At 45.9% G+C, this 21,629-nt stretch overlaps 1 long non-coding RNA gene across 1 annotated transcript; it reads left to right on the forward strand.

Moving 5' to 3' along the window:
• Nucleotides 1-577: 577 nt before the first annotated feature.
• On the forward strand, nucleotides 578-20,067 carry LOC138762936 (uncharacterized). Its single transcript, XR_011357247.1, has 3 exons — nucleotides 578-637; nucleotides 13,631-13,724; nucleotides 19,785-20,067. It is a non-coding gene; the product is annotated as an uncharacterized lncRNA (long non-coding RNA).
• The last annotated feature ends 1,562 nt before the right edge of the window (nucleotides 20,068-21,629 follow it).

Consider the following 21,629-nt stretch of genomic DNA (forward strand, 5'->3'; position numbering starts at 1 on the left):
GGCTGATGCGACACACAAGGAAGGTGAGCGGCTCATGGACCTCCACAAAAGACAACCTAATCCCACCTCCCCATCACACCACGGCACCCGACCATCCCAAAGAACTGGATGTGGCGCAGTTTGTATTTGTCCAGAGAGGACCACAGGGGGCCTCTTTGCAGCACCCGTACGAAGGGCCATACAAGTTTCTCCAGCAGTCAGGTGGAACTTTCACCTTAAATGTTGGGGGGGGGGGGGGTGGGGGGGGAAGGGAGAAGAACTCTTTACGTGGACTGCTTAAAAGCCACTCATTTGGACTTATCCCAGCCAGTGCAGAAGGCCGTGCCCAAGCGCCAGGGCCGACCGCCAAAGCAGCAGGATGTGTAGCCAATTCTGGGGGTTTTGTGGCAGCGCAACCAGCCCTGCACGTATCGCCACATGGCAGGGCAGCCATGGGGAGATGGCATAGTCAGGGGTTCTCTGATTCCAGCCTCCCTTCCAGCACGTGCCCTGGGCAGCCATTATGACATCACACATGTGGTGACGGAGTCCGAGCTGCCCTTAAAGGGGCACGCAATGAATTTGAATAAAGTCGTTAACGATCTTTGAGGTGGTGACTGCATTTTTCTCCAGCTGCTCACAGCGCCACAAGCCAATGGTAATCAAAATGTAGCATCTTAACTGCCTCCAGCTGTTAAGCAGGAGGCATTCAACAGAACTGAACAGAGCGAAGGATAAAATTATTATTATTTTCTGTTCTGGGACATGCATTCACTTGTTTTAAAAAACAAGAGTAAACCTCACACCATTTACAACGAAGGCTTCATTTTGTGAACACCAGAGAAACCTGGGAAAATTCTAAGAATTTAAAATACAGATTCCAGGTTCTCATCTTCAAATCATATTGTTCTCTGTATATTCCATGCATTACTGCTTGACAAATGGTTTGTGTTGTCAGCAGAATCACAAATGGCAGTGAGAAAGTGTGCAGGAGGAAAAATAGATGAGCTCGTTGAATGGTGTCACATCAACCACCTTGCGCTCAACATTAGCGAAACCAAGGAGATGATTATGGACTTGAGGAAGGAGTCAGGGGAAGACAACCCAGTCCTCAAAGGCTCTGTAGTGTAGAGGGTCAAGACTTTCAAATTCCTGGTGTCAACAGCACCGAGGATCTGTTCTGGAGCATCCATGTTGATCCAATCATGAAGGTGGCCCACCAGCAGCTATACTTAGCGGTGCTTAAGGAGATTGGTATGTCACCGAAGACTCTCACAAACTTTTATATTTGTACCATGGAGAGCATTCTGGCTGGTTAAATCACTGTCTTGTTTGGAGGTACCAACAAGAAAAAACCCCAGAGGGTTGTTAACTCAGCCTGCGACAGCACAGGGAAAAAACTTCACTCCATTAAGGACATCTACATGATACGGTGTCTTTTAAAAAAAGCAGCCTCTATCCTCTATCCTCCAGCCACCCAGGCTATGCCCTCTGCTACCATCAGGAAGGAGGAACAGGAGCCTAAAATCTACCCCGCTGCCATCAGATTCCTGAACGATCAGTGAACCAAAAGACACGGCCTTACTTTTCAAGCACTATTATTTAAAAAAAATAATAACATGGTTGTAAGATTATTCATAATATGAACGTTTGCTGTGACGCTGCCACAAAACCCAAATTACATAATAGATTCTGTATGTGGAAATCCCTCAATTTCCTACCCACCTTGTTATGAAAATAAGGTTTATTTTGAATGTTCAGGGAAAAATACTTTTGAAATGATTCTATAGTAGGTTAGCATGTTGATTATTATCACTGTGACCCAAAAGGACCCAATGCTTAATCATTACCGTACGTTAGTGTAGCCAGTAAAAACACGGTACTCCTTTCATTGGCAAAATTCTGACAAAAGCTCAATTATTTGACCAATGATTCACCAAGGTGGAGGTTAATTATTAGCTACTGATTCAGTCAGGCCAGTATTATTCCTAGCTTGCTCACTGCACAGCTTCTGGCAGCATTCAGATCATTCCTAGTTTCTCAACGTAGCTGCACACAGAACAGCAATGGAACGGGAGATTGTATGGGGCATTCTTTGAGGTTTTGATTTCTTTTTGCACAAGACAGGCAGCCCATATGGCCATCAACAGATAGATCGGTGCAGGAAAGGGCTCAGGCCCAAAACATTGGTTACCCTTGTACCTCATGCAGATGGCGTGCAACTTGCCGAGTTCCTGAAGCACTGCAATCGCAGCATCCGCAGAGATTCCTGTTTAAATCTGGTCAGAGATGGAGGACTTGTTTGGAATCTGGTTGGCAGGAAATTGAGGTCTTGTTGGAATAGGGGGAAAAGTGGACCTTTGGAGTCTGGGAAGTTGCAGGCCGGACAGAACAGGAGGTTGGTTGGATGGCGGGGGTGGGGGAGGGTGGAGAAAGAGAAATCCACGATTAGTTAAAGAGTTGTGGAGAGGAGGCCAAGGCTCCTCCAGGGTATGAGAGAATGGAAGCCTGTATGGATTGAGCAGTCAGGATGGAGGCTTCAGATGGCAGGTTGGGAACATGGGGAACACGTAACTAGACTCTCCATGGCGAGGTGGGTGCATTATAACCAAAAACTGCTCATTTGGAGAGTGAGCAACCCAAAATTATTTTCATGCCTATGCAGCTTTGCATGGTCTCACCTGAAGCACATCTAATATGGAAATTGTGTCAGAAGCACATGAATAACTTGACGCCAGAATGTCTGATCAAATTTCTGGTGTAGCACGATCCAATTCAGAAAGAGACAATAGTTTTCTGCTCCAAAGAATAATCAATTTTCAAACATGCATCACTGAAAGAAAGATTACAGGTAATGCTTCTGAGTGCCCAGATTCTATTCTTCACCTTGTTATCACTAAATACCTTGACAGTCTGCATTGATTCCTCCAAGGAAGGCAAGTTCAAAACAAAAATGAGCCAAACCCACTGAATCCATGAGATCTGTGGAGCCTTATCAACTCCGTGCCCTACCTCTCATTTGACTAACATTTTATTATTTGACATATTCAAATCTTGGAAGCAGCAAGTTACTTTCAGTAAATTAAAGATTCAGATTTAATACTGTTTACATACACAAGAATAGTTTTCCTTTGTTTGCCCTCCAAAGGCGTGCCATTAAAAGTACAAAAACTGCGCAAGAGTCCCTTTCAGAGATCTTAGTGACTGTGGCTCTCAGCACCTGCTTTAATGTGGCCTGTTGTTCAACAGTGAACCTGGGTACAAGGCCCTAGATCCAGTCCATACCTCCTCAATACCTGGTTCCAGATCCCAGAATCATTAAGAAGCTGTCAAGTTTTACATTGAAAACTGAAGTGCAATCTGAGTGACCTCCAAAGAGATGCTGCAGATATGAATTGTTCCTGCAAAAGTACCTTCCAACATGCACGTCTTTCGAGTTTATTTGCTCAGCAAAATAGTTTACTTACAAATAATCGTCAGCATTTGGAAAAAGTGCATTCTTGGTTGGGTGGCACTTGTATAAAGAGGCGAAGAAAAAAAATCATTTCAGTTCATTTAATAAATGGAATAGCCTTAAATCATCACCATTTCTGTGTAACTCTAAAGGAGGTGGATATACATTTCCAGTCAACAGCACATACCATGGGTGAGATTTCAGGCTGGGGCATGTAATATTGCCAGAACTTCATTGAGGCTGTGGAAACTATCAAGTCTGGTGTGCATCCAAAAAGAAAATTCAGTGTTATAATTATCTGATAATTTGCTTTATTTGGGAAAAAGTATCTTTTAATTTAGGGAGTAAAACCTAAAAGTCTACAGACACTGATTGAACAATGCTGGAGAAACTCAGCAGGTCAAACAATGTACTTTATATAGCAAACATACAGATACATAGGCTCAGGCCTGAAACGGTGTTTTTCATCAAGGTATGGATGAAATGTAGGTATCACCCCAGACAAAATGGTGGGGGATGGGGGGGGGGGGAAGAACACCTGCCCACAAGCAGGAAGCAATAGGAGGATAAGGGAGGGCAGGCACACTACTCAATAGGGGAGGGGGGAATGACTGAATGGAGAGCAAAGGCATGGTGAGCTGAAGGAAAGTCAGAAGGGTAGGGAAGAGAGGGAGAAGAGGAATGAGTTTGATTATTTAATTTAGGGACTTTGCATGCAGTTATAACATGTTCAACTTACTTTCTGAAAATGAAAGTTCACCTGATAGTGCGCAAAATATCCCATTGTTATTCAGTGCCATCTCTATTGCAATTAATGAGCAAGAGTGAATTTTTTTTGTTGTGGGTAGTTATCAGACTTCCAAGTCAACAAAGGAATGAGACAAGTGATTTGTACCTCAGGTCTTTGCTCATTAGAGATTGTTCAAAATTCTATGGAGAATCAGAAAATTTAACTGTTATTTTTGTAAAAGATTAATACAGAAGATTTGAAATTAAGGGATGGATTTCTATTCATATTGGGCACCTAATGCGAGAAACAAAATACTCTGTAGTTTAAGAATGGTGCTACAAAGCGAGAATGGGTGGTTACGGCCTGTGAGGCGGTGCAGAGTGTTACAATTAGGAGCGCGCAGTTACTTGTCTCCAATAGATCTGCAATTTCCAACTTGCGTAATGTTGGCCTGCTGCCGATTGAATGTGGAAAGGTCTTTCAGCCCATCATCATCCATGTTAGCTCTTTCAAAGCTGCCCTACTCATTCCCTGGCATTCTTACTTGTTTGGAGACTGTCCATGCCAGGAATTCAAACGTGGTCCTTTACTTCATTTTCTGGGTATTAAATAACAGTAAATCCAAAGGTATGTAGGGTCATACGAGTAATGTCTGAATAGGTGCTCTGCGCCCAAGGTCTTGGAAGCCACATTTTATGGTAATTGTGGCAAGTTACATTGGGCATTTTTAAAAATCACATTTTGCAAGCAGATCAAGACAATTATTCCAATAGATTTTGGAAAGGCTATTGAGAAAGAAGCCGTTTTGAGATGGGAAGTTGTGTTTGCATGCAAGTGTTAAGATTGACTCAAGAGGCTTTGGCAAGGAGGGCGAGGGTAAAGCAAGAAAAGATCACAAGTTAAAGAAACAGAAGTAGGCCACTTGGCCTATCAAGTCTGCTCTGAAAATTCTCCAAAATAAACTAATCACTTTTGTTCCAATTTCCTACCTTGTCCCCATATCCCTCAATACCTTGACTAATTAGATACCCATCAATCACCCCTTTAAACTCTCCCAATGATCAGGCCTCCACAAATGTATGAGGCAACAAATTCCACAGATCCATGAACCTTTAGCTCAAGAAATTTCTCCTCATCTCAGTTTTAAATGGGTACCTTCTAATTCCAAGACTGTGCCCTCTTGCCCTGGATTCACCCATCAAGGTAAATGTTTATTTATATCTACTGTCCAATCTCTTCAGTATTTGATAGGTTTTTATGAGATCTCCTCTCCTTCTACCCTTGCCATTTCTAACTCAACTCATGAATTCTACTGCATCTGACCCCATGTCCCTTCTTTCTAGGGATTTAATATATCACTGCTTACCACCAGGGTCATGTCACCCACTCTACCTACCTGGCCATCCTGTACACCCTTGGACATTCAGCTCCCAATCACATTCATCATTAAACCATATCTCAGTGATGGCCACAATGTCTCATCTTTCAATGTGGTGCTGTCCAACAAGGTCCTCTGCTTGATTCCTAATGTTCTGTGCATTCAAGTACAGTACTCTTAAACCAATATCTGTCACTGTACAATAGTAAGACAGCAAAATCAGCAAGTTGTCCCATCTTTTCACCTGCCTGTCTTTGGCCTTTTTTGCTGCACATTTTTGACCAACTTTTCTTGACCCCCAACTCCCTTCTACCCCGAGCTCTACACTCATTCTGATGCCCAACCCCCCATACACCAAACTAGTTTAAACCCTCCCCAATCACTCCAGCAAACCTGCCTGCCAGGATATTGGTCCTCCACCAGTTCAAGTGCAGCCCATCCTTTGTGGAGAAGCCCAACCTTCCCCAGAAGAGATCCCAATGATCCAGCAATCTGAATCCCTGCCCCATCTTTCTTCAGCCACACATTCATGTTCTACAATATACTGTTCGTACCCTCTCTGGCATATGGCAGCGATCCTGAGATCGCCCTTTGTCTTTTTAAAAAAAATATACAATCTCTTTCCTAAATCCTTGTATTCCCTCTTCAAGATCTCATCTATGTTATTAGTCCCCACATGGACCACAACACCCAGCTGCTCACCCCTGCCCTTACAGAATCTGACCATGACAACTGGAGGTAACACACCATTCAGGAGCCTCAATCTCATTCATAGAATGCTCTATCCAATCACCTAAGAAAGAGTCCCCAGTTATTATAGCTCTCCTCTTCTCCACCCTTCCCTTCTGAGCCAAGGGGTCAGCCTCTGTGCCAGAGACATCACCACCTCTACTGGTCCCTGGTAGGTTATCCCCACCAATAATATCCAAAACAGCATACCTATTATGAGTGGGAACATCCACAGGGGTACTCTGCACTATGACTCATGCCCTTCCCTGTCCTGATAGTCAACCAGCTACCTGCCTTCTGAATTTTAGGGGTTAATGTCTCCCTGAAACTCCTGTCTACAATTGCATCCCTCAAGATCTGCAGTTCATCCAGCTCCCTAACTCAGAATAAAAGGAGCTGCAGCTCTTACAGGTGCAGTCATCTGGGACAACCCCCCCCCCATCCCTCCCACGTTTTTTCTCTCCCCCCCCATCCCTCCCACGTTTTCTCTCACCCCCCATCCCTCCCACGTTTTCTCTCTCCCCCCCATCCCTCCCTCGTTTTCTCTCTCCCCCCATCCCTCCCTCGTTTTTTCTCTCCCCCATCCCTCCCACGTTTTCTCTCTACCCCCCATCCCTCCCACGTTTTCTCTCTCCCCCCCATCCCTCCCACGTTTTCTCTCTCCCCCCATCCCTCCCACGTTTTCTCTCTCCCCCCATCCCTCCCACGTTTTCTCTCTCCCCCCCATCCCTCCCACGTTTTTTCTCTCCCCCCATCCCTCCCACATTTTTTTCCCCTCGCCCCCATCCCTCCCACGTTTTTTCCCTCCCCCCCATCCCTCCCACGTTTTTTCCCTCCCCCCATCCCTCCCACGTTTTTTCCCTCCCCCCATCCCTCCCACGTTTTCTCTCTCCCCCCCATCCCTCCCACGTTTTCTCTTTCCCCCCATCCCTCCCACGTTTTTTCTCTCCCCCCATCCCTCCCACGTTTTCTCTCTCCCCCCCATCCCTCCCACGTTTTCTCTCTCCCCCCCATCCCTCCCACGTTTTCTCTCTCCCCCATCCCTCCCACGTTTTCTCTCTCCCCCATCCCTCCCACGTTTTCTCTCTCCCCCCCATCCCTCCCACGTTTTTTCTCTCCCCCCCATCCCTCCCACATTTTTTTTCCCTCCCCCCATCCCTCCCACGTTTTTTCCCTCACCCCCATCCCTCCCACGTTTTTTCCCTCCCCCCCATCCCTCCCACGTTTTTTCCCTCCCCCCATCCCTCCCATGTTTTTTCTCCCCCCCATCCCTCCCACGTTTTTTCTCTCCCCCATCCCTCCCACGTTTTTTCTCTCCCCCATCCCTCCCACGTTTTTTCTCTCCCCCCCATCCCTCCCACGTTTTTTCTCTCCCCCCCATCCCTCCCACGTTTTTTCCCTCCCCCCCATCCCTCCCACGTTTTTTCTCTCCCCCATCCCTCCCACGTTTTTTCTCTACCCCCATCCCTCCCACGTTTTTTATCTCCCCCCATCCCTCCCACGTTTTTTCTCCCGCCCATCCCTCCCACGTTTTTTCTCCCCCCCATCCCTCCCACGTTTTTTCTCCCCCCCATCCCTCCCACGTTTTTTCTCCCCCCATCCCTCCCACATTTTTTCTCCCCCCATCCCTCCCTCGTTTTTTATCTCCCCCATCCCTCCCACGTTTTCTCTCTACCCCCCATCCCTCCCACGTTTTCTCTCTCCCCCCCATCCCTCCCACGTTTTCTCTCTCCCCCCATCCCTCCCACGTTTTCTCTCTCTCCCCCATCCCTCCCACGTTTTCTCTCTACCCCCCATCCCTCCCACGTTTTCTCTCTCCCCCCCATCCCTCCCACGTTTTCTCTCTCCCCCATCCCTCCCACGTTTTCTCTCTCCCCCCATCCCTCCCACGTTTTCTCTCTCCCCCCCATCCCTCCCACGTTTTTTCTCTCCCCCCATCCCTCCCACATTTTTTTTCCCCTCGCCCCCATCCCTCCCACGTTTTTTCCCTCCCCCCCATCCCTCCCACGTTTTTTCCCTCCCCCCCATCCCTCCCACGTTTTTTCCCTCCCCCCATCCCTCCCACGTTTTCTCTCTCCCCCCCATCCCTCCCACGTTTTCTCTCTCCCCCCATCCCTCCCACGTTTTTTCTCTCCCCCCATCCCTCCCACGTTTTCTCTCTCCCCCCCATCCCTCCCACGTTTTCTCTCTCCCCCCCATCCCTCCCACGTTTTCTCTCTCCCCCATCCCTCCCACGTTTTCTCTCTCCCCCATCCCTCCCACGTTTTCTCTCTCCCCCCCATCCCTCCCACGTTTTTTCTCTCCCCCCCATCCCTCCCACGTTTTTTTTCCCTCCCCCATCCCTCCCACGTTTTTTCCCTCACCCCCATCCCTCCCACGTTTTTTCCCTCCCCCCCATCCCTCCCACGTTTTTTCCCTCCCCCCATCCCTCCCATGTTTTTTCTCCCCCCCATCCCTCCCACGTTTTTTCTCTCCCCCATCCCTCCCACGTTTTTTCTCTCCCCCCATCCCTCCAACGTTTTTTATCTCCCCCCATCCCTCCCACGTTTTTTCTCCCGCCCATCCCTCCCACGTTTTTTCTCCCCCCCATCCCTCCCACGTTTTTTCTCCCCCCCATCCCTCCCACGTTTTTTCTCCCCCCATCCCTCCCACGTTTTTTCTCCCCCCCATCCCTCCCACGTTTTTTCTCTCCCCCATCCCTCCCACATTTTTTCTCTCCCCCCATCCCTCCCACGTTTTTTCTCTCCCCCATCCCTCCCACGTTTTTTCTGTCCCCCATCCCTCCCACGTTTTTTCTCTCCCCCATCCCTCCCACGTTTTTTATCTCCCCCCCATCCCTCCCACGTTTTTTCTCTCCCCCCCATCCCTCCCACGTTTTTCCTCTCCCCCCCATCCCTCCCACGTTTTTCCTCTCCCCCCCATCCCTCCCACGTTTTTCCTCTCCCCCCCATCCCTCCCACGTTTTTCCTCTCCCCCCATCCCTCCCACGTTTTTCCTCTCCCCCCCATCCCTCCCACGTTTTTTCTCCCCCCATCCCTCCCACGTTTTTTCTCCCCCCCATCCCTCCCACGTTTTTTCTCCCCCCATCCCTCCCACGTTTTTTCTCCCCCCCATCCCTCCCACGTTTTTTCTCTCCCCCATCCCTCCCACGTTTTTTCTCTCCCCCATCCCTCCCACGTTTTTTCTCTCTCCCCCATCCCTCCCACGTTTTTTCTCTCCCCCATCCCTCCCACGTTTTTTCTCTCCCCCCCATCCCTCCCACGTTTTTTCTCTCTCCCCCATCCCTCCCACGTTTTTTCTCTCCCCCATCCCTCCCACGTTTTTTCTCTCCCCCATCCCTCCCACGTTTTTTCTCTCCCCCATCCCTCCCACGTTTTTCCTCTCCCCCATCTCTCCCACGTTTTTCCTCTCCCCCCATCCCTCCCACGTTTTTCCTCTCCCCCATCCCTCCCACGTTTTTCCTCTCCCCCCCCATCCCTCCCACGTTTTTTCTCTCCCCCCCATCCCTCCCACGTTTTTTCTCTTCCCCCCATCCCTCCCACGTTTTTTCTCTCCCCCCATCCCTCCCACGTTTTTTCTCCCCCCCATCCCTCCCACGTTTTTTCTCCCCCCATCCCTCCCACGTTTTTTCTCCCCCCCATCCCTCCCACGTTTTTACTCTCCCCCATCCCTCCCACGTTTTTTACTTTCCCCCCATCCCTCCCACGTTTTTTACTCTCCCCCATCCCTCCCACGTTTTTTTCTCTCCCCCCATCCCTCCCACATTTTTTCTCTCCCCCCATCCCTCCCACGTTTTTTCTCCCCCCCATGTTTTTTCTCCCTTCCCAATCCCTTGCACATTTTTTCTTCTCCCACCCCCCCCACCCATCTCTCCCAATCCAGAGCAATTCACTGCCCTAGCTAAATCCATTATCTAAATTAAAGTATTAAACTGACTTACCTCTCTGGTGCCAAATAGGCAGCCTCTGCTCATTTAAACTCCATCTCTGGGTACTCATTTTAGCTATTCCTCCTTTTATTGGACCCTGCCAATTAATTCAATTACCCACTCAACACAAACCAAAACTCAGCTTAACCCTTTGCCCTCTTTGCCCTTTTAAAACTGTTCTCCAAACACCAACCACTGCAGCACCTTCGAATGTCCGCCTGTAGTCTTGGTGGTTTAGTGATGGCATGTAGGACAGTGGCCAGCTCCTCCTGCAGGACATGTGAGATGAGGGAAACCACCTGGTGACTTTAGCTATGCTCATTTCTGTTTGACCTTTCATAGGAAGTTTATCATTCAGCTGGAGAGAGTGCAAACAAGATTCAGGAGAACTGGAAGGCTTGAGGTATCAGAAGAAAGTGAATAGTCTTGGACTTTTTCCCTTGTTGTGGGGGAGGGTAAGATAGATGTATATAAATTCATGTGAAGCATAAATAAGGTGAATAATCATCATCTTTTACCTGGGGTAGGGTTGTTTAAAACTGGAGGGCATAGGTTTCAGATGAGAAGGGAAAGATTTAAAAAGACAATCAATAAGAAGCTGGAGAAACTCAGCAGGCCAGGCAGTATCCATGGAGAGAAATGGCCAGTCAACATTTTCAGTTTACACAAAAATGATGGAGAAACTCAGCAAGTCACACTATGTTCTTTATGTAGCAAAGATAAAGATACATCACCTATGTTTCGGGCCTGAGCCCTTCACCTAGGGATGAGGAGAATGCAGGCAGGCACCCGAATAAAATGGTGGGGGAGTGGCAAGGGAGGGGCACATGTCCACATACAAGAGGTCATAGGTTGACATGGGTGAGAGGGCACAAGATTAAAAAAATAAAAGTGTTAGAGGAAAGAGATAACTGTGAATGGAGAGGGGGAAAGGGAGGAGAGCTGGAGGAAAGGAGGCAGAGGGATGGGGAAGAAAGGGAGCTAGGGGAGTGGTCTAACAGAAACTGGAGAAGTCGATGTTAATAACTTCCAGTTGGAGAATGCCCAGGAAGAATATTAGGTGTTGATCTTCCATTATGGGTGGCCTCGATTTGGCAGTGCATAATTCATAATTGAAATGTTGCTTCACTTGGAAGGACTGTTTGGGACCCCGAATGGTAGTGAGGGAGGAGGTGTGGGTGCAAGTGCAGCATTTCCTGCGGTCACAGGGGAAAGTACCAAGGGGGTGATTGGTGGGAAGGGATGAGAGTGGATGATGAAGTCACGGAGGGAGCAGTGCCAGCAAGCCAACATTTCATATTAGGATTAGGATAGGATGGGGATGGGGGGAATCTAGCATATTGGGGAGGGGCTGTGGAGGGGGCATATGTTAATAAGTAAGAGATTGTTATTTCTTGGTAAGAGGAGCCATAACTCTATTAGAATAGTAGGAGACATAAAGTCACACAATGTGGAAACAAGTCCTTCAGCCTAATCTGCCCACACTGACCAAAATGTTCCACCCACATTAGGCTCACCAGCCTGCATCCATATCCTTCCTACATTTTCCCATACCTTAATGAAGGACTCAAGCTGGAAAAGTCGGTTCTGTATTTTTACCTTTGCTATATAAAGGACATTGTTTGACCTGCTGAGTTTCTCCACCTTTGTGTGTTTTTAATTCAACCACGGTGTCTGCAGATTTTCGTGTTTTACTTCTACCCGTATCCCTCTAAACCCATCCTACCCTTGTGTCCATCTAAATGCTTCTCCAACATTGTAATAGTGCCTGCCTCAATCACTGCTTCAGGCAACTTGTTCCATACACCAGCCACCCTTTGTGTAAAAAGTAACCCCTCAGGTTCCTTTTAAATCTCTCCCCGATCACCTTAAACCCACAACTATAGAACAGGAGAGTAATAGTTCAGAAGTTAAACAAAGGCAAGATTGGCTTCGATGGCATTTGGTGGAACATTGCAAAGTTTAATTATGAGAGACTGTTTTCAGTAAAGGGGCATTTGGAAATAGGAAGGCCTTTAAAAATCAGGTAGGCAAAGTTCAAGGCCAACCTGTTCCTATAAAATTCCTGGTAAGGCTAGCAGGATTAGGGATGATGAGGGATATTGAGGTTCTGGGCAGGTAAAATGGAGGTATATGTTTATTATAGGCAGCTGAGTTCAAATGAATACCTTAAAGAATATTAGTGATGTAGGGGTACACTGAAGAGGGAAATTAGGTGGGCAAAAAGAGAACAGGTGATAGCTTTGATAGATAAGGTACAGGACTGCTGTCAGGTCCTCTCCACAAACGTTGACTCTCACTTTATGTGCTCAGGTGCTGCCTGACATGCAGAATTCTTCCAGCAGTTTGCTTTTCACAGTTACTAGAATGGTTGCCCCTCTGCGCCAGAGACCTGGGTTCAATCTTGACCTCAGATACTGTCGGCATGAAGTTTGCAAATCCTCCCTGAGGCCATGGGTTTCCTCCAGGCACTCCAGTTTCCTCCCGCATCTCAAAGGCGTCCAGGTCGGGACATTAATTGACCACTTTAAATTGCCTGAATGCGAGTTAGAACCTGGAGGAGTTGAATAGAATGTGGGAACGTGTGTTTTAAAATAAGATTAATCTGAGATTAATATAAATGGGTGGTTAATGATCAGAGAGGACTTGTTTGGCTGAAAGGTGGCTTTTCTCTTTGACTCTGTGACTCTGTACTAAGTTCTAAACTATATGTTACCACACCTTATTGCTTCAATCCTTGACTGTTTTGAAATTGTTTAAATTTTATGTTGTCCATCAATATTTTTTCTCTAAGACAGTTGTTCTCAACCATTTTCTTTCTACTCACGTACCACTTCAAGTATTCCCTATGCCATTTTTTGCTCTGTGATTAGTAAGGTGGGATGTGGGTGGAAAGAAAAAGTTTGAAAACCACTGTTTTAATTGTACCTCATTGACTCATTAAGTGCACAGTTTCATAACTCCAATGGAAATCGGCCAATGACAATTTTTCTCAAGCCAAATATTTCAGTAACAATTGGATCTCGAGCAGTGGTTCTCAACCTTCCCTTCCCACTCACAGACCACCTTAAGTGATCCCTCACTAATGTCAGAGCACCGATGGCCTAGGGATTACTTAAACTGGTACGTGAATGGAAAGAAAAAGATGGAGAACCACTGCCAAAAGGCAGTTTACCAGGACATGCATTACAGCATATGTTATAGGTCTTAATTTCTGCACCATTGAAGGTGTAAATAAGAAAACTATAATCAACTTAATTAATATGACATGGAAATTTTTTTAAAAATCCTTATCAGAGATACACTATTAATATTGTACACAATGATCAAAATCACATTTTTGTTCAATGTTTTAAATACCCTTAAAAGTATCCCAAATCAATTCAGAGCCATGGTATTTCGAACTGAATTCCTTTTCCATTATTACACAAGGAATCATTTCTACAGACGGCTAATGGATGAAGAAAGAATGAAGAAATCCTCTTACAATCTCAGGCCATCTAAAAGCTATTCGCAATAAATCTGAGTAAGTTATAACTTTATCAACACCAACAGGGTACTAGCCCAATAATGTTTAATGACACAAACTGTTTTCAAAAGCAAAATATTGCAGATACAAAATCGGCTAAATTGGAAATGCTCAGCAGGCTAGATAATGGTGCTGCAATATTGATAGAGATGATTTAGTATTAGTTGCAGATACTCTAATCTATGTGTTCTGAAATATAGATGGAGACATTGTTAGTTCCTCGTGTAAACTGCAATTGGGAAATACAAAGCATGGAAAACAGTATGCAATACAGTTGCATTTTTCCAATACTTGTTGCTGGTGAGAGAAGCATTTAATCTCAAATTAAAATAATTGTATTATCAAGCTAAGGGATCTTTTAGAGAGAAAGGGATATGTTTTGTTTTCAGCCCTCATGGCCTGACTGTGGAGCTTTGTTTCCCTGCAGTGCAGATCAGGTGTGGTATCTGAGTCACCTCGCCACCAGCTGAAGGGGCCATTAACTAGGTACAGAGTTGCACATCTATTTGTTTGAACCTGCCCCACCCACTGAATGTGATTCTGCTCCAAAAATACCAGCTTATAAAAAAGAGTAGTGTAATAGATGAGAGAGAAATGTGCGACAAAGATGCATCATTTAATCGTTAGCCCATGCGGGCGGCTCATCAGTGAAGCTAATAGATTTACTGCCTTGCAGCTTCAGGGTCCTGTGTTCAATCATGAGCTCCAGTGCAGTCTGTGTAGAGTTTGCACGTGACCTTGCTCTAGTTTCCTCCCATATTCCAACAACATGTGGAGTGATTGGTTGATTAGCCACTGTCAATGGTCCCTTGTACCAGAAGAATCTGAGGAGAGTTGAGAATGTGGGGAGAATAGGGTTAAAGGGTCTTGGACCTGAAATGTGAACTCTGTTTCTCTATCTATAGAATCTCCCTGACATGATGAGTATTTCCAACATGTACTACTTTGGGTGTTAGAGAGGGTTATACACACAGAAATAGGCCCTTCAGCTCACCAAGTCTGTGCCAACCACCATTACCTATTTACAGTAATTTGACATTAATCCTACTTTTTATTCTTCTCATCAATTCACCCTAGATTCTATCACACACCTAAACATCTCATACTTAATATAAGTAAGGCAGAAAACTGTAGAGTTACAGAGAGAAATAATTGGTACAGAGCAAAGGTAGAAATAGTCTATGATTTTCAGGCTTATTCAGGAGTCTTGTAACAGCGGGGAAGAAAATGTCCTTAAATCTGATAGTCTCATACTTGTGAACCTGACCGGAGGAGGGAGGGGAAGGTGCAAGGATCAACAGAATGCGGCTGTGGTGGGATGAGTATTTAATAGAGAGAGACACACAAAACCTGCAGATGCCGGAATCTTGGAGCAAATGATGAGAAGTTGGTCATGCAGCCTCCATGGGTAGAAATAGCCAGTCAATGGTCAATTCGAGGTGAGTCCCTTCAATGTATATGAAGGGTAAAAGAAGTTGGGGAGGGGGCTACTAAACATGCAAGTTATTGTGGCTGCCACAGGGGTCCAGGTTTCACGCAATTCAAAGTTGAGCTTTAGCTGTATCTAAGAAATGTTTGTCTATTACTTGTAAATCTAATTTGGTGTTGGAAAACTGAAATGAAACCTTGTATCCCTCTTGAAAAGATAACATAATCTATGGGATAAATATCATTTATTTTTGAAAGTTTGGAGCCAATATTTACAAACGGACGGTTTGAAGATATGACCTCTCAGTCTGTTCTGGTGATGGTTTCACAGCTGCAAAGTTGAATTATATGTTTAAGTGATGATCTCCTTTCTTTTCTTTCTTTATTGGGTATTGTAGGGGGAGGAAGGTGGGGAGGTAGGGGAGTAATGGGGAGGGGGGTTGTTGGGGGTCATATATTGTCCACATGTATATTTCCTTTTTATGTATTTTATTATAATTGAATGTAATTGTGGTTTTAAACTTTTAAAATAAAGTATTCAAAACAAAAGTTCTTTATTTGTGAAATGGCAACTAATGATTGGCAGACAACTGTTACAAACTGCTGCCCAAGATGGAGCATGAGAAAGAAATGCCCTGGAATTCAAAACAGAGCCTTTCTTTCTCAGCACTGTGCAATTGAGAATCAGGTTTTTGTTTTCCATTAGTGAAGCCTAATTTCCAGGGTGTTTTACAACACTCGGAAAATGTGATTAGTTCGTTCTTGTGGTGAAGCAATTCCATATGAGAATACCTGTATGAGACGATATAATTGAAAAGCAAAAAAAATATATGTTGATGCTTACGATCATAAATACAATTAGAAGATGATGGAAATACTCAGATTCTGGAGAAGGAAACAAAGTAATTGTTTTGGGGGAATAACCTTTCCTTCAATCTGAGCTTACTGAGAAACACATATTTTAAGGCATAGGGTTTGGGGACAGGGTGGAGAGAACAGACAAGCTAAGATAGAGTCAAAAGGGGTTTTATACACAAAAGGCATGTAATTGCCTGCTCGTCTTTTTTTAAAAAAAGGTGAATTTACCTTTTATGCTGACAACCAAAAACGCTTTTATGAAGGGGTGAATCGCAAGCCGGCTTCCAAAGCTGAAGGAGACAGGGCGAGAAGTGCAGTAGCGCCACCCGGCATCGTGACGCTGCCATGCTGGGAAGGGAAAGCGACCTATACAGAAAATGGTAACTGAAGAGCAGATAAGAGTGTGCTAGTGGAGATCTGCGCAAGCAGTCTTGGGACTCAGGCCGATCTCCTGCACAACGCAATTGCCTTTTTTTGTCTTTATGGGTTCTTTAAGACTCGCGCTCTTGGGTCGCAGGCTGGCGATGTCATCGCGATGTTATCAACCCTCCCCTTTGGAGACGCATTCAGTAGCAATCTTTTTATTGAGGCGGTGGAGCGAAGTCGCTCCACCTCTGAGTCTACCACCCCCCCCTTATGTGGATGGGAGATGCAGCAAGTTCCACCAGTCTATTCTCCTTCGGGCCTTTTATGGAGATAAGTGAAACAATTTAAAGATACAGAATATCTGCATTACAATCACTTTTTTTCACTATAACAGGGCCTACAGGAAGACGGTGATTCAACTAATCATGTTGGCTGGGAGAGGTGTTTCTCTTTGGCTTGGCTTCGCGGACGAAGATTTATGGAGGGGTAAAGGTCCACGTCAGCTGCAGGCTCGTTTGTGGCTGACAAGTCCGATGCGGGACAGGCAGACACGGTTGCAGCGATTGCAGGGGAAAATTGGTGGGTTGGGGTTGGGTGTTGGGTTTTTCCTCCTTTGTCTCTTGTCAGTGAGGTGGGCTCTGTGGTCTTCTTCAAAGGAGGTTGCTGCCCACCGAACTGTGAGGCGCCAAGATGCACGGTTTGAGGCGAGATCAGCCCACTGGTGGTGGTCAATGTGGCAGGCACCAAGAGATTTCTTTAGGCAGTCCTTGTACCTCTTCTTTGGTGCACCTCTGACACAATGGCCAGTGGAGAGCTCGCCATATAACTCGATCTTGGGGAGGCGATGGTCCTCCATTCTGGAGACGTGACCTACCCAGCGCAGTTGGATCTTCAACAGCGTGGATTCGATGCTGTCGGCCTCTGCCATCTCGAGTACTTCGATGTTAGGGATGAAGTCGCTCCAATGAATGTTGAGGATGGAGCGGAGACAACGCTGGTGGAAGCGTTCTAGGAGCCGTAGGTGATGCCGGTAGAGGACCCATGATTCGGAGCCGAACAGGAGTGTGGGTATGACAACGACTCTGTCTACGCTTATCTTTGTGCGGTTTTTCAGTTGGTTGTTTTTCCAGACTCTTTTGTGTAGTCTTCCAAAGGCGCTATTTGCCTTGGCGAGTCTGTTGTCTATCTCATTGTCGATCCTTGCATCCGATGAAATGGTGCAGCCGAGATAGGTAAACTGGTTTGAGGCTTGTGTGCCCGATGGAGATGTGGGAGGGCTGATAGTCATGGTGTAGAAGACTTGTTAATCACAGCTGTAGACAGAAGGGGCAGAATGAGCACAAAATGGACAGGAAAAACAGAGCTGTACCACCGAATCCACTGCATTCAATACATTCACAGAGTGGCCTCCTCATTGTCACTAGGCCCTTTCAAGTTTCCGTGTAGAATGGCGTTAACCGGGCAATTTCCCCGATGAGCACCCCACTAACACGGCAGCTTGAAAGGGTCCGACCCGGTCAGCGTGGTCCAAATCCAAACGGGTCCCTGACCTACCTCAGAGGCAGTCAGGGAGCCCAGTTAAACTTATCTAGATCGTGTCCACCAGCGGCTTGAAAATGAAAATGACCAACCTGGTTGTTCCGGTGACATCAGCACTTGCGTGTATGCGTCACCCGGCTGCATCTACTGAAATGCACAGTGCTTACATCCTGCTGCTCTTCCAATGACTGCAGCATTCGCCTGACAGCAGTGGTCATAACAGTTGCCTGTTATACTGCAGCACAGCAGAGTTGCTCAGCCAGCATCTGAAGATCGCTCCCATTCCCATTCGCCATTTGGATTTTGATCCGTCACTTCCAGTAGTACTTCTGGTGAGTGTGTGACGCATCATTGCAGGGACAGGATCTCCCTTAAATCGCTGGGTTAGCGATTTAATGGGTCGATCCCCTTGCAGCTTGAAAGGCACTGGAAGCACCTTTGCCCCACTAATCACACCTGGGTCCAAGGAGGGCTACTCAGGTGCTGCAGCTTAAAAGTGCCTACTGAGGCCAAACATAGACTGGGCAAGTATTTCACTGAGCCACTGTGGTAGGAGTGGGATTCAACTTGCCAGGCATAAGTTCCTGCTCACCCATGATAGGTTCCGTCAGGCTCTTCAAAAAATTATTTAAAAATCAGGTTAAACCCATGGCAGATCAAAAGAGTCACACAGTCTTTACAACCATGTAGGTGTAAATGGAGATCTGTCACTCCAATGGTCATTTGGCACTTATCCCTAATCCTTACCAATGGGTAATAAACGTAGAAAATATTCAAATGTGGACCAACTTTTCAAGTTAACAAGCAGGCAAGAGAAATCTGTGAGGAGGTGAAAAGGAACAATGTTGTCAAATGTTACATAAGCTGGCTTATGTAAAGTAACGCACTCGCTAAGTATGGTTGTGTTATGGAGTAATGTGCCACAGAAGCCCATTCACCCTTTGGTTCCATTTGACAGATAAATTTGCAAGTGGTTCAGTCAAAGTTTCCAGTAAATATTGTCAATAAACAAAGCAGTTGAAGCTGGAACATTATCTCCCAGCACAATGGTGCATTAAAGGACAGAACCCAGCCCTTTTCCCAGGACAAAAGCCTTCCGTTAACAAAAGATACCATGGTTCCACATATTTATTTATTTATTTCCATTATAGTTTGATGCTTTTACATCAACAAGTTTTTAAAAAAAGATTTTCTCTTCATCTCTACAGAGAGTGAATGATAATGAGTTCCAATTTCAGTGATTTACTTGCCGCAATTTTGGTGTCCTATTGCCCAGGCCTACTTCTTCTCAGTGGTGGAGATCAAGTGCCTCCTTGAACAGCTGCAGGCCTTTTGGGTTGCCAGCGACCATAAGGAAGCGATCTACTTTCTGGACAATGTGCCATGGGATGTGCCTTGCAACTGAGGGGAGTTCCTATGTGACGATTGCGTGGATGTCGCCCTCAGACAAGGGTGCAATTCACCTCCCCATGCTGCCCCTCAAGCCAGTCAGCCACTCCCTATGGCTCCGTCAGATGGCCTGAGGCTGCAGTCCAGGCCGAGCTTCTTGTGGGTTACTTATGGCTAATTGTGAGGACTGAGAGCCAGTGAAAGCCGGAGTGGAGCGACACAGGGGCATTGTCATTTGGCTTCGGCACATCAAAATCTACAAGGTCACAGGAAAGTAGGCACAGCAGTCGACCACGAGCCTGACCTGCCATTCAATATGATCATGGCTGATTCATACTGGCTTATCCAACCATTTCCCCACATCCCTCAGTCTTTCAAAGATTTATCTAAACTCCACTTTAAGATTACGAAAGAGGAAAAGAACTATGCCAGGTCATCTTTATAAAATGCCATAATATTTGTTGTTTTTGTTTGAAGGCATTCTGAGTGCACTGGGACCATTGAAATGACATGCTGGATACTACAGAGAGAAATGACCCTGATTGGCCTGTTGACCCTGCTTTGCTTCAGCAAAAATGGTTGCTGACGGGGATCTACTAGCAGAATCATCACCTTGCCACCCACGGCGGGACTATTACAGCAGCATGCTGAACGTTGGATGGTTTTGGAGTAGCCCACAATGAGGTGTGGTGTCGCCCAGGTTAACCTCTTGATGTCTGTAGTATTGCACTTTAAATCGATAAAACTGCAATAAAGTAGATCAATGGACCTCAGGATTTCGTGTGAGTGTTCAGATTTCAGATTTATTATCAGAGTACATACATGAAATCACATATGACCCTAAGATTCTTTTTCCTGTGGGCAAGGCAGAATCACCACTTATTGGTAGTGCAAAAGAAATTGTACTCAATATACAAATGTAGACAAACTGACTGTCCAATACAGAGGGGAGAAAAAAAAATCAATAAAGTGCAAAAGTAAGAATCCTTAAATGAGTCCCTGATTGAGTTTATTGTTGAAGAGTCTGATGGTGGAGGGACAGCAGTTGTTCCTGAACCTGGTGGTGTTAACCTGGTAGAGCATTCAACTCATGTCATAGGTTGCACTCAAGACCTCTCACCTGTGCCAATAATGGGAATATGCAACTTGTTGGAGGACGACTGGCACTGAGAAAGTTATAGAGGGCTAAAGAGCAGTGAGCATGACAATACTTGTTTTGACCTTCCTGAAAGGCACATTCATTCAGAAACAATCCCTAGTGCAATCTACCCCAGGGAAAGTCATGTTTTTTGTGTTAATTGCTCCTGGTAAGTGTGCACTAAAGCACCTCTTGGCTCTGGTTTTAATTGTAGTTCCTGCAACCTGTGAACAGTGTACAGAATTCAAAATTACCACTAAAATTTAACCCTAAACCTGCAACCTCCAACCAGGTTGTTGTTTGTCACTTAGCTGAGGTTGCCACATAAAAGTGATAGTACTTCAGATGTACTTAATTAGCTTTGAGGGCTTTGGGACATAATGATGTCATGGAATGGTGCTTTATAAGTACAGCTTTCTCAATCAGGAAAACAAACCTGTGGCTGAAAGACAGGATAGTGAACCTGTTCTCTGAGAAAATAACAATTGACTTTTCCTCTCCTCCACCACCAACACCCCCCCCCCCACCCCCCCACTGGACAGTAAAGATGTCCAGTCCGCATTTGGCTTTCTCTTGTCATCCTTCTGTTTTTCACATAAGCATATGGGGACTTCCTTAATCCTACTTGCCAAGATCTTCCCATGTCCCTTTCTAGCTCTCCTCAGTCCTTCCTGGCAACCATTATGAGCCCTTCCTGCCTTTTGCTTCCTGAACCTTAAATATGCTTCCTTGGAACTAACTGTCGCCTGACTTTTGTCATCCACGGTTTCCTTATCCTACCATCTTTTCCTTGTCTCAGCGAGACAAACCTATCCAAAACATCCTCCATGTAACATTGGTGCTTTTTCGTGAAAACATCTGTTCCCTACTTACTCTCCCAAAGTTACTGCCTCATCCCATCGAAATGAGTCTTCCTCAATTAAACCCCTTTACCATTTCTTCTACTCCATAACTATGCCAAAGGACAGGGAGCTGTGATCACATTCATTAAAATGCTTCCCCACCCAGATGTCTGCCACCTGACCAGTACTAGATCCAGTATGGCTTCTCCTCTACTCAGTTTGTCCACATACGGTGTCAGGAATCATTCTTGGACACATCTGAAAAATTCTACCCAATCTATCCATCCAGCAGTAAGGAGATGCCAAGTGAATATGAGGGGAGTTGAAATCTCCCATAACAAC

The sequence above is a fragment of the Narcine bancroftii genome, chromosome 5 (assembly GCF_036971445.1).
Source record: "Narcine bancroftii isolate sNarBan1 chromosome 5, sNarBan1.hap1, whole genome shotgun sequence".
Lineage (NCBI taxonomy): Eukaryota > Metazoa > Chordata > Chondrichthyes > Torpediniformes > Narcinidae > Narcine > Narcine bancroftii.